This window comes from Mus musculus, chromosome 12, assembly GCF_000001635.26.
Source record: "Mus musculus strain C57BL/6J chromosome 12, GRCm38.p6 C57BL/6J".
NCBI lineage: Eukaryota > Metazoa > Chordata > Mammalia > Rodentia > Muridae > Mus > Mus musculus.
The window spans coordinates 103,812,660-103,826,615 of NC_000078.6; the positions used below are offsets into that span (position 1 = coordinate 103,812,660).

At 47.7% G+C, this 13,956-nt stretch overlaps 1 pseudogene; it reads right to left on the bottom strand.

Annotated features, from left to right (window-relative positions):
* Gm8893 (predicted gene 8893) lies at positions 5,112 to 9,602 on the bottom strand (annotated as a pseudogene).

Here is a 13,956-nt window from a genome sequence, read left to right on the forward strand (position 1 = left end):
TTCCACCTCACACCAGTCAGAATGGCTAAGATCAAAAATTCAGGTGACAACAGATGCTGGTGAGGATGTGGAGAAAGAGGAACACTCCTCCATTGTTGGTGGGATTGCAAGCTTGTACAACCACTCTGGAAATCAGTCTGGCGGTTCCTTAGAAAATTGGACATAGTACTACCGGAGGATCCAGCAATACCTTTTCTGGGCATATATCCAGAAAATATCCCAACCGGTATGAAGGACACATGCTCCACTATGTTCATAGCAGCCTTATTTATAATAGCCAGAAGCTGGAAAGAACCCAGATGCCCCTCAACAGAGGAATGGATACAGAAAATGTGGTACATTTACACAATGGAGTACTACTCAGCTATTAAAAAGAATGAATTTATGCAATTCCTAGGCAAATGGATGGACCTGGAGGGCATCATCCTGAGTGAGGTAACCCAATCACAAAGGAACTCACACAATATGTACTCACTGATAAGTGGATATAGCCCAAAACTTAGGATACCCAAGATATAAGATACAATTTGTCAAATGCATGAAACTCTAGAAGAATGAAGACCAAAGTGTGGACACTGTGCCCCTTCTTAGAATTGGGAACAAAACACCCATGGAAGGAATTACAGAGACAAAGTTTGGAGCTGCAACTAAAGAATGGACCATCTAGAGACTGCCTTATCGAGGGATCCACCCCATAATCAGCTTCCAAACGCTGACACCACTGCATACACTAGCAAGATTTTGCTGAAAGGACCCTTCTATAGCTGTCTCTTATGAGACTATGCCGGGGCCTAGCAAACACAGAAGTGGATGCTCACAGTCAGCTATTGAATAGATCACAGGGACCCCAATGGAGGAGCTAGAGAAAGTATCCAAGGAGCTAAAGAGATCTGCAACCCTGTAGGTGTAACAACATTATGAACTAACCAGTACCCTGGAGCTCTTGTCTCTAGCTGCATATGTAGCAGAAGATGGCCTAGTCAGCCTTTAGTGGAAAGAGAGGCCCATTGGTCATGCAACCTTTATATGCCTCAGTACAGGGGAATGCCAGGGCCAAAAATGGGAGTGGATGGGTAAGGGAGTGGGGGGGTATGGGGACTTTTGGGATAGCATTGGAAATGTAAATGAATAAAATACCTAATAAAAAATATTAAAAAAGAAAAAAAAGAAACAAATTCAATTATGCTACCAAATCCTGCAGGTGTCTGCTGTAGCTTATTTCTCAGAGCTCTCAAAGTGTGAGTTGTATGCAGACCCCATGCCAGGTTCTGTACTGACCCATGGCCATAGTTGCATCACTCCTTCAGAGTGAGCCAATCCTCAGGCTTCTGACCCCAGGATGGGACATATGTCTGTGCTTAGTTTTGGACAAATGTCCGTCGCTAGTTTTGTACACAACTCATGAAAAAATTATGGGTTTGGCCTGAGCTCCTACAATAAGCTCTGGCACATTGGAGCAGATCCATGGTATTGGTTACCATAAATAAAAGAAAACTGAACAGAAGGGAAGGATTTCAGAGCTCACTGGCTTCTTTGCCACAGCACTCCGGTGGAGTCAGCTTGACAGATGAAAGTCTGAAAGCTTTCTCATGAGGAAAGAGTTTCAAGGAAACTTACTCCTGGAGCTTTGGCCATCCCCCTAACCCATAAAATTAATTTTCTAAACCCTCATTAGTCTAGTGTATGGATCCAGGTGCTCTCTACTTAGTATTACTTTATTGTAAATGCCTTTTAAGATTGTATCCTGAGTTAGCTAAAGCCTTTCCCAGTGTTCCTAGATCCCAGATAACAGGAAGGAGCTTAACCTATTCAGCAACTAATTAAGCACTAAATAAATCAAAGCCATTTACTCAGTTGTCTACAGTAAGAGACTAAAATTCTCACTGAGATAATAACTTTCTTACTGACTACATTCCATACCAAGAGTGAGTTATTATACTATCCTAATTATGAGGATTCTTCAGACTAGATAATATTTAAGGAGGCCTAGAGAATTTCGGGTTCAGTGACACTAAAGCCTGTCAAGAGTTAATAACCCCCTGGTGCTATTAACACTAAAGTGTAAAACTCTTGCCTGAAACAGGGCCACCCAAGGCAGAGGTGTTAATCTCTAGGGTAAACATTTATCTGGTTCCTTTTGAAGTCACTCCTCTTGCACCTGGAAAACTTCAATGTACCTTATTTTGTTATGATATGCAATTTACTCTGTATTATAAAAAGTCTGATGCTTGACTGGAACATTACATTCAGATCCAACACCTCTCTTGTGTGTGTGTGTATCTGTTTGTCACTATAGCTGACTCTTTGTCCATCTGCTGGAGAGACTCTTTTCATGCAGATAAGGGGCCCAGAGGGTCAGGGTCACTTCTCCTGAAAACTGGAAATTCCAGTTCATCTGGCTTGGCATGGAAAAGCATCCCCCTCTGACTTAGCTAATGGTGCCTCCCTTCCTTCCTCCTCAAAGTGTCCTGAAGCAGCCTGTTAGACTGGGCCACACCACACAGAGATAGAGCATGTAAGGCCATTATTGTTTCGACACATACTGCTTCTGTTTTTATGCTTCCATCTCACCTGTACCGGAGCCGAAGATGTCCCTTTCTGTGGAGGAACAAGACTAGAATACCTAGTCCCTGCAGCCACTCTGCTGGTAGCTTCAATTGGGCCAGAGAAATTGAGGTAGCTGGTAGGTCGGATGCTAGGTGGATGGGGTGTGAGGACAGCAGGCAGGTAGACCTGGAACTAGAAGACCTGCATCCGGGGCTGGCTACACAGAGCAACTCAGTTAACCTGCAACACTGGGGTGTCAGAAAATACCTGGCAACATAGATGGATAGGAATAGGAGCTCTGCTGTCTCCCTGGAAGTTGGGGTGGGTATTGCAGGAAGATGCCCTGGCTTGCCTCCCAGGGTGTGGAGGGATTAGATCCCTATGCAGTCAGCAGTGAACGGAGCTTTTGAGGTTTCTAGGAGCCAGTGCCTCCCAGGAAACTGGTTTTGTTCCTTACTAGTCACATGACTTAGCAGGAGGGAAACAACCTCCTAGAACCTCATTGTCCTCATCTTCAGATGGGGTGAATGGGAGCACATCTCATCTGCAGCCAGCATCATGGTGTGGCCATCCCAGGACACCACATTAGTAAAAACCTGGGGTGTCAGCCTGACATGCAGCCAGTCATAAAGGTGAACAACAAAGCTACTCCTGCCCCCAGCCTGCTGTCATGGTCTTAGGGGGGCAGTTCCTGAACCAGAACCTCCTGTCAGTTCAAATTCTGATCCTCAGTGATGTTCTGAAATGTTCTGAGACATTTCCCAGCTTCAGTTAGGACACACACAGCAGGGACCTCAGAATACAGATCACAGGGCCTTCATGGTTAAAATCCTTCCTGCAGGTGATTGCTAGAGTTTGTGTCATCAGAAGCAACTGAGGAGGTTGGAGCCCCTGAGATGAATATGCCCTTTTTTTAGACACAAGTCAGGACCCAGCAATAGGCTAAACAATATGAAACTGCACAGATGCGACCTCTTACACTAACAGGGAGCTCTGAGACTTAGGCTTTGCTTATTTGTCTATTCTTGATCTGAGAGAAGCTGGTAGGATTCCTAAATCAGCCTAGGATGGGAAGGATATTTCCAAAATAGGAGCATTCTGGTAGATTCGGACAGCAGGTCCACTCTGCACCATCCAATGGACTTACAGATGTTGGAATCATTGGGTTTGTCTGGCCTGGTGACCAGGATGGATTTCAAGTTTGCCTCCTGCTGCAGCTATAGAGATGTGACTATCTCTGAAAGGCAGTGAGGAGGACAGAGATGGGAGGAGCTGGGGCATGGATGTTATTTGAGAGACAGAAGTGATCATGGAGAAACCCTGGGTTCTCCTTGTGATGGCCGTTTGAAGCCACCCACAGACCATGGTCCTGTAACTGAAGATGAAGATGGGGGACATGGAGTAAATAGAACCAGGCCTGCTATGCCTGTGCACTTGAGACCCAGAGATGCCCACCCTGCACACTGGGAGAGGGGTTGCTTCTAGGAAATGTGTGAACCCCTCTCCTAAACACCTTGGCAGACAGAAACAACAAGGAGCAGATTAGGGTCCTGCTCCTGCTCCATGGAAGACGGGCTCAGTTGTGTAGCGACTTGCTTTGTCCTGAAACATTCTCCTCTGAAGGGAGATGGGAGGACCCCATACGATAGCAGAGAAAAAGGTTCAGGAAGCCTATAAAAAGTATGGGATAGGTCCTCCCTGACCTACAAGCCCCTCCCTGACTACAGGAAAGCAGTAAGCAATATCTGGGGAAAGAAATGACTTCTGCAGGTTCTCTGCCAAGTTGTTCAAGGGTGCTCCCAGGATGCACCTATCATGAGCTGTCACTCATGCTAGGGGTGGGATTTTCAGTGATGCAGCTGCACTTGAGCCATATAAATTACATGCAATAAACACATTGGTTCACCATGCTAGACTTGAATGCAGTGATACCATTGGCACCATGTCTGGGGCGACCAGACATTTGTTCATATCTCTCTGGGAAAAGTCATACAGCAGCCTTGGCCAACAATCTCCCCTAGCCATTCTCAGGAAATTGCAGGTAAGATGGAGGGGCTAGCCATGGTGAGGTGACATGTTGGAATGAGAGGGGAAGTGACCTAGCCTTGATGGAATAGGAAGATGGCAAAGCTGACAGCTGGACCCTGAACTGGCAACTCTGAGAGCCCGGGGTGATCACCATGGGCTGTGGCCCCACTAGCAGTGGGAGGGACACCAGCCTGTGGCAGAGGGCAGAGGAAAAGAAATCACTAGAGGACATGGGCTTTTGCTGGACCCTGAGTCATTGAGCATGTCCTCTCCATTTTCCAGAGATGGCAGATTCATTTTTTTTTAGAGCAGATGGTTCCAGGACCAGAGTCTGTGGTCTCAGCCACAGTCCTCTACCCACAACCTATTTGCATGGCTGGAGTAGATATCAAGACATACTATGATCTCAAGTCCACAACAAACTCAGGGCATTAAGACACACACACACACACACACACACACACACACACACACACACACACACACACACACACACACACACACACACACACACAAAAACCCACAGAGTCAAGGACTTGCTGTAGCTTCAGGCACAAGCCAGGCCAGCCTGTGTTTAATGGAAGGAACCCAATTCAGAAGGAAGGATGACATCTTAGGTGGTCATTTATGTGTGGGATCTACCACTTTTCCCAAAAAGATGGGGCTCTGAGTGTGTTCTTCAAATATTATGAAAAGGAAAGGGTGGTCGAAGCGCAGGATAGGGGGCATAGACATAGGAACCATTTGTAAGACTGTAGCTGCTGCAGCTTCTGTTCCTGTCTCATCGATGGTCAGCACAGCCTTATGCACAGCCTGTGGAGAGAGAAGCAGAGGCCCAGTTGCAGGTAGGGTGATTACCATTCCTGGCTGGATCTATGTCTCACATGGGACTCACCCAGGGAAGACTTCACTAGGGAGTGTCTCCCTCCATCTCTTCCTGCTCTTCCCCCAGACCCCTTTCACGGTGACCACTTAAGAACGCTCCTCCTCTCCCACTCTTCGCCTGCCTTGGTCCATTCCCCTCTGTTCTCCCTTCCTGATTCCATCTCTCATGGCCTGGGATGCAGTTCAGAGCTTCAGAGAGAGGAACTTTATGTCCTCTATGCAAGTGTCCCTGTTCAGTGTGTAGCTGTGAGCACATTGTGACATGGTTTTGAGGATGACCTTTGATGTCCAAACTCTTAAGAATATTCTGCCCATTCTGAACTGCCTTTAAATTCTCTGAAATCATACTTATAAATGGATGTTTCACTAATAGCTCTAAGTATCTGGAATGGATGATTCCAGAGCACCCTCTTGAGGTCACCAGGCCTAAACCTCTATGTGAACATTTGTAATCTGAGTCCAAAAGTCAAATTCTCCAGATAATGATGAAACCAAGGATTGGGACTACAGCTCAGGGAAGGGCCCACAATTCCATCTGCATAAGAAGACCCTCCCAGGTGACATCTGACCACACCCTAGCCAAGTGAATCCTGACAGTCCTCAGAAAGACCTTAGCCCGGAATCTGTATTCATCCTTTTCGTCCTCCCCAGCCTTGCTCTGAACTATCTCCACATCCTGTGCTGCCCTACAGTCAGTCACACAGGACATCATGACATTGCCATGGTCACCTGGCTGAGCTTCAGGGGAGCATTCTCCTCTGTGATTCCGGAGAGGTCAGCCCCATTGTTGAAGATCTGGGTGATGCCCAGTGGACTCATGAGTGTCTTCAAGTTATATTCTCCAGAAATGGACAGTCTGGGGAAGTGGATCTGGGCTAACCTGGTGGTCAGGTAAGAGTTAAAATTATAGGAGTTTCATGGGATTTCTGGTTTCTGTCAAGATCCACCCAGTTGTGGAATTATTTCTGGCTGGTTCTCAAACTGAATGTGCCACTAACCCAGCAGGACATGAAACCACCTTCCCGTGCTTCCCTTTTCCATGGTCACCTTCCAGCAGAAGAGAAGGTAAAAATCAGTGGGATTTCAAAGCTCAAGCTCCTGGAAGCCCCTGAAATGCCACCTTCTTCAAGAAGCCCTCCAGGCAGATTCAGGGTTTTTACAGGGAGCCAAGCCTCACTGTGACCTGTTGTGTTTGGTCAATCCCTCCTCTAGAGCAAGGGATCCCCCTTGGATCTGATTCTCTCAGGGGAGCTAGGGCCAGTGCAGCTGAGTGACATTCCCCTCACCCTCATAGGGCTGAAAGGTAAACTACAGGGAAAGAGAAGTGCCCAATAGGGTCTGACCAGCCCTCAGGATCTGGTACCCACTCTGGTCTTAGCCTTATCTGCTTCTCTGCACTTTTATTGGTTTTAGACCTAATCAGAGGCCTGGCCAGGAAGGAAGGATACAACCTCTGGACTTAACACACTTAACCTCAGGACTGCCAGAAGTTCCATGTAGCTCATGGTTTCTCACAGGCAGCAGAGCCCAGAACTCAGAGTGCACAGGTCCTCTGATCTGTGGAGCACGCTCTAGGACAGCTGGGTCCTGGAGACCTAGCAGCAATGTGGAGGACTGACAGGAACAGAGCCTTGCCCTGCAAACTTGCCCAGAGAGCTCTATTTCTGGCCTATACACTTAGCTGTGCCCTTGTATTAGAGTCCACCCTCTGCAAGCACTTTCTGTCCTTTGGGACACTCAGGGAAGGTCTCTGTCTGGGTGTCACCTTCTGTGCCTGTTTAGCAGGAACTTAGAGATGAGCTCCTTGCTGAGAGTTTGCTCCAGATGCTGCATCTTCCCATCATCGGGCAGAAGGAAGACAGCAGTGGCGTTGCCTGCATAATCCATCAGCAGCACCCAGCTGGACAGCGTGCTGCAATGGTGCACGTCAAGCATGCCCGTGAGGGTCATCATGGGCACCTTCACCGTGGTGGACTCGTCCACGTGGAACTCAGCTTCCTCAGTGTTCTCAGGATCGAATGGCTTCTTCCATTTGCCTGAAGAGGGGAGAGTGAGAGCAGACCTTAGACAATGAGGTGGTGACACAGCCCATTGACTTTTCATGTGCCCGGGGCGGGGGTGGGGGGAACACTACTAGCCTTCTAGGCTGCCCAGGCACTTTGGTGAGGGTAACTCAGGACTCAAGGAGTACTTAGACTTTCCAGACCACAGAAGCTGAGAGCTACCATCCCCGTGGTGACTAGAAAATATCTTACATAATTGTTATATACTTATAGAAAGGAGACTTGGGGTTTTAAATGGAATTCCTGACAATTCTATTTGTTAGCTTCTTATCAGGAGTGGCACACTCATTGGAAATTCAGTCATAACTCAGGACAAATGTTTTCTGGCACCTCAAGCCCCTTTCTACATTCAAGGGTTCAGTGCAGAAGTCTATCTGCTGTATAAGACCACCACCGTCAAGCATACTGGAGTAGGTGGGGACTTTGGGCAACAACCAACAAGAACCCATCAGAATGCCTTAGAGTCTCAGAGACATATCAACAAGGCCATGAGAGTGGGAGAGGCTCCAGGGAACCTGTCACCAAGGACATTGGAGTGGACACAGGTCTCATGGACCCATCTCTGAAGCTGTCAGTGTGGGCTGAGTTCTCAGGGACCCAAGATCAAGGCTGTCAGCAAGAGAAGGACAGCAGGAATCCTAACTTCACCTTCCTTTTGGATAGGAATTGGTGAATGGGTTGGGGTGGAGTTGACACCTACACTTGTCACAGAAGTGCTGGGTCTTGAGCTGTGCTGGCCTGATAGTGTCCTCCACAGGACTCTTTTGGTGGCAAGGGAATCATGAAGGCCAGAGCAGCTTCTGCTTTTGACCCCAATTTCTGGAGAGTCTTGACCTAATGACTTCCAGGCTGGAGGCCCTGCTTGGGATGTTAGTTGATCAGGTGCTTATGTCAGTGCACTGGGTAACCTCCCTAATTCTTTCATTCCCCACACAGCAGTCGGCTAGCTTTGTCCCTTGTAATATGGACAGTCACACCCAAACAGGTAAAATGGCTGGTCCAATATCAAGGCTAATAGATTAGAGTGGCCAGATTCAAGTCAATGTTTCCAGAGGTCATAATGGTGGTATGCAACAGAGGGGCTGATCAAGTACACTCCATGGAATGGTACTCTCTTCAGACCATCACAACCAGGACAGTTGGTTCTGAAGCTGGGAAAGGAGTGCACATTCTACAACTCTCCTTTGTAGGGGAGATGAACATTAGGACAACCAAGGCTCCAATCAGTCCTTCAAAGAAGTCAGTGGACTTGATGTTTGAAGCCAATTCCTAAGCTTTATTGATAATTTGAAAGATGTCAGAGTTTACACATCATAGAGTAGGGAACGTGATGGAACAATACCACAGCTTGTCATGAAAGATCAGAAACTGGTCCTAGAGAATATGTATGGGTGTCTCCATGGACGCCAACTCAAGCTGGTTCTGCCACTTACCTTTAAAGAGAATGTAATTTGCCAGGGCGAAAACTGTGTCTTGGTCCAGTTTTTTCACCGCCTCAACTATCTTTCCTTGGGTTCCCTTCTCCACAAAATCATTAATCACTTTCTTGGCCTCCTCTGACTCTGCAAAGTTGACAGAGAAGACTTCTGCCTGATAATGGTTCTTGGCCTCTTCCAGAAACTTCTCCACCAGCTTCAGGTCATTGTTGACAAAGAGGCCATTGCCTGTGCTCAGCTGCAACTCACTGTCTGGTCTGTTGAGGGTTTGGAGGAGGTGTTGGAAGGACTTGTGGATGTCAGCCTCCGATGTTTGTGTGAGGTTGAACTGCAGGCCCTCTAGGATCTACGTGTGAGTGTCACCCTTGCTCCCTAGGGAGAGCATAGCAAAGGCTGTGGCAATGCTCACTGGGGAGAAGAAGATGTTGGAAGTGTTGGACTGATGGACCAGCTCCCGGTATAGGCTGATGGCAAAGTCTCCCAGGTTTGTAGTGATCTCATGGGAGGCTGGGGACTGATCCTTCTGGGAGGTGTCTGTCTCCTGAACATCCTCAGCCAGAAAGCTGGGGACCATGCAACACAGGCCTGCCAGAAGCAGTAGACCCCATGAGATGGAGGGAGTCATTTTCCTGCAAGACACAGAAAGAGATGCAAGGTCAGGGCTGTGGTGACTCCTATCAGCTACCACTTGACACAATATCAAAGTAACTGTGGTGGTCTAGTAACAGGCACTGTGCCCAGCCTAGATTAAGCATTGTTCTGATCTGCTATCTTTGAAGAAAAAATGTTTTAAAAATGGAGACAGTTCTGTAGCTAAAGCACTTGTTAGGCAAGTGTGAGGATAGGAGTTTAGCTGTCAAGAACCCACATAAGATAGGGACATAGGAGCCACCTACAATCCCAGCATAGGGGAGGGGGGAGTAAGGGACCGGACATCCATGAGACAGGTGGGTTGGCTTTGCTAGCCAGAATCTCGAAGAAGCTCTGAGAGAAGTTCATTGAGAGACACTACTTTGAAGAATGAGGTGGAAAGTGGCTGAGGAAATCATCCAATATCAACTTGAAGCCTTTGTACACACATGCACTGGTGTGTGTTTGCACATACTTGTTCACACATCACACAAATGCACGTGTGAAAACAAAGTAAGATCAGATAGGATGCTCTCCATCTGTCCAGTGTTGTCCTGAGCCCTCACTTGTGTGAACTCCCAGGGTCCTGCAGGGAAGCTGTTATTGCCCTTCAGTTTGTTGGGAAGGGAGATGTTAAACTATGCACTCAAAGTTAAAAAGTGACAGCACAACAGACAGACATTGTACTGATGGGTGATCCTGTTCCTCACCATTTCTTTCAACAGTTCAGTTTCCACCTGAAATGGTCTTGAAGCACAGGTCCCCAACCCATTTTGTAGGGAAGAAACCAAGTCACCGGGTGAGAAGTGGACTTGTCAGTAATTATAAGAAGAACGCTGTGGTCTGGATTAACAATCACTCAAAGGTGGAAGAATCCATGGGGGGGTGCTACTGCTACCTCTGGTCCCCAGGGAGAGCATGTTGATATAGTGGTGATCCTTACAGGAGAGGAGATAAATGTTGGTGACCTGGGCACACAGAGAAGTCTAAGGTTGGGAAGAACTAGCCAGATGAGCTGGAGAGATGGCTTAGTAGGTAGGAACACTTGGTCCTCTAGAAGAGGGCTTGTGGTTGATTCCCAGGACCTCCAATGACAGGTTACAACCATCTGGAAATAGTTTCAGGGCATCTGTAGCCTTCCTCTGGCCTCCTTAGGCACTACACACAGCAGAACACTCATACACATAAATTAAAAATAAATGCATAGAGGAGGGGGAGGATGAGGAGGAGGAAGAGGAGGAGGAGGGGGAGGAGGAGGAGGAGGAGGAGGAGGAGGAGGAGGAGGAGGAGGAGGAGGAGGAATGCAGGCACTGTCCACACTCAGACCTCACAAGGAACCTCAGTCCCTAGTGGCTTTCTCTAAAAGAGGGACTGTCTCTGACCTGCTCTGTAATCCCAACCCAAGGCTGTGCTGGCCTCATCTCTTGCAGCCCATCTGCCATCTTGCCACTATTCCTATCACAGTTCTGGAAGAGCAGAAATTAGTGCCTCAGCTTAAATATGGGATTTGTGTGTGGTGGGGACATCTATTCATCACAGCCCTAAGTTCTAACCCAGGCTCTGTCACCCTCTAGCTGTGTGAGCCAGGACAAGTGATTTCATCCTTGTCTTCCCTGTCCTACAAGGTGGGCCTGGGAGAACTCAGGGCGTTAAGTCTCTGCCATATCAGATCTTCCATGGACAAGTTCACAAAGGGCAATCTTGGGGATGGACGGGTGGCAGATGCTGCAAGCTCAGAGGTTGGAAAAAGGGGTCAGAGAAGGGCAATGTGTTGCGTGGCTGAGTGAAGCAAGACTTGAGTTGCACCAGAGAGGGCAAACTCTGCCTGCAGACAGCCAAAGTCAAGATCACACCCCAGCCCCAGCCTCCCTGGTCTACAGAATTCTCTTTACTCTGACATGCCACAGGCTACTAGTCTACAGCCCAATGCTCTCATCATATTGGGGAAGTTGAGGCCACGTCTATGAAGAATCTTCGGGCAGCCAGACCACATAGTCAGCTATTAGTTCAATAATGAAATCACCATCCTTTTTATTTTACTCTTTTGAGAGAACCTCATATGTCTCAGGCTAGCCTTAAACTAACCATCTAGATGAGGATGGCCCTGAACATCTGATCCTTCTACTTCTAGAGTGTTGGGATGAAAGGTGTGTACCACCATGACCTGTTTATGTAGCTCTGGGCTTCATGTGTCTTATGTGAACACTCTACCCAGAGAGCTACACTCCCTAGACATATAGCTAGAATTATCATCTTAATACAATGAAACCCTCAAGTTTGGGATCTGCAAACCTGAAGGGGGAAAGTTGAAGACAAGAAATATTGAATTTTGCCTGCCCTTGACCTGTAAAAAGTATCTATCCAACATTATAGCACAACAGAACACAGACGTCTTTCTGCCCTTTCACTGTAAATAATCTGGAGACCGAACACGGATTGTACAGTACATGTTGATATTTTCATAAATAGGCTGGTGTGTTAGGGCTGGAGAAGACACTGAATTGAGTTCTGTATTTTTCCATTCCTGATGTTTTTGTTACGTCTTGTTTTAATTTGGCGAGACCCTTGTAAATTTCTCAACTTCATCAAGAGGCTGGGCCTTCCAGGGTGACAAGAAAACATACCAAGTGACCTCAGGTCAGAGGCTGACAGCAAGGCAGAGATGATCTTGTGTCCATCTCCCCGGGGGCTGGGGTTGATTACAAAAGCTCGCCTCCTTACTCGGCTTGTGCCTTGGCTTCTAAGGAGCAAACTCTGGTCCTCAGACTTGGGTGTTAAGCATTGGACTGACTGAACTATTTCCTCATCCCAGACATTGGACTTAGTGCCAAGGATCTCTGTTTAGCAGGGTTGGGGGAACGGGGGATGAGATGACATGCTCTGTTTGGGGGCTGCTGAGCCTCAAGGAGGGAAGGCCAGCATGGGGAAGTAGAGGGGGCCCTGCTAGGGTGGTCACACTCTCTTCCATTTTTCCCTTTTCCTCCTTCGATGATGAAGGGGCTGAGGCCTGGAGAGACACCCTCCTTTCCCCCATCACTGACTGACACAGCAATATGCTTGGGTCTCAGACTTGAGAAAACCAGGGCTGGGTCAAATAGTTGAGAAGAATTAACTTAAGTGGGGAGAGGTTTATTTCGGCCACAGTTTGAGGGGATATGGTGCTTCCTGGTGGAAAGGCATGCTGGAGGCCCCAGCCCAAAGCAGCTGCTGGCTCTCCCCTCAGAGGGTGAGGAAACAGGATAGGGAGGGACAGAGCTCAGCTCACTGCCTCCTTTTTTTGGGACTCCCACCCATGGGATGGAGCACCCACATTTGGAGCAGGTTTACAGTCTCAGATAATCCACTTTGTGAAAGGCCTTTAGTGTTCAGCTACTGTCCTAGGCATTTCTTAATCAGATCACAATGCCAGTGGATGTGAAGTGTCACAGGCCCTGACTCTGGTCTCAAGCATCCAGGTAGGTACATTTTGCATCCCGTCCTGTTCCTTCAAATCCCAGGGTCCTGAGCCCTGCTTTCTCCATGCTAACTCTCTGAGACCTTGAGGTCCTTGAGATAGGGAAGACAGACAGACAACTGGAAAGGAGGATGAAGCTTAAAATCCTGTGGTGTAGGGACAGAAGCCAAAAAGCTGGAGATCACACATAGTGACATTCTGAATTCAGAGGTTGGTGGGTGTGGCCTCTGGGAGGCAAGAGAGAGGCAATACCTCCCCTTTTTCATTCTGTACCATTGTAGCTAAGAGAGAAAATGAACAATCCACTAAGGGTAACCCAAGCAGACCCAGAGAATCAACTGTAGCAGGCCACAATCTGTGGAAGCCCAGCTCTGCCATTTATTGCCAGTGGCCCCGGGACAAATGACCTCATCTCTTTAAGCCCCCTGTTTGCACAGAGGAGTCTTCTAAAGAACGGGGCGTGGCAGGAACAAAGTCACAATTAACTAGCATAGACATATGATCTCCTGCTAGTCAATGCCAGCCCTGGGTCAGTTGCATGTCCCATCACCCCCATGTGTACCCCCAATCGATAGCAGTCATGTACTGTGCAAACACAAGCAATAACTGCAGTCCTCTTGGACATGCTCACAAAATGTGTTTTATACCCAGTTCATCTAACTTTCTCTTCACATTAGTTCTATTTTATAGGGAGAAAAACTGAGGTCCAGACAGGCTAAGCCACATTCTCAACCCCAAAGAACCAGCTGGAAAAAGAGCTGGTGTTCAATCTCACACAGTATAGTTCTAGGTTCTAGCCCTTTTCTATGTACAAAATTGAAGCCAGAACACTTGAAATAGATAGCAGAGAGCGGCTACTGAGGCTCCACTCTATACTAGTGCTAAAATGACAGGTCTAAGGCTGGATTGCTGC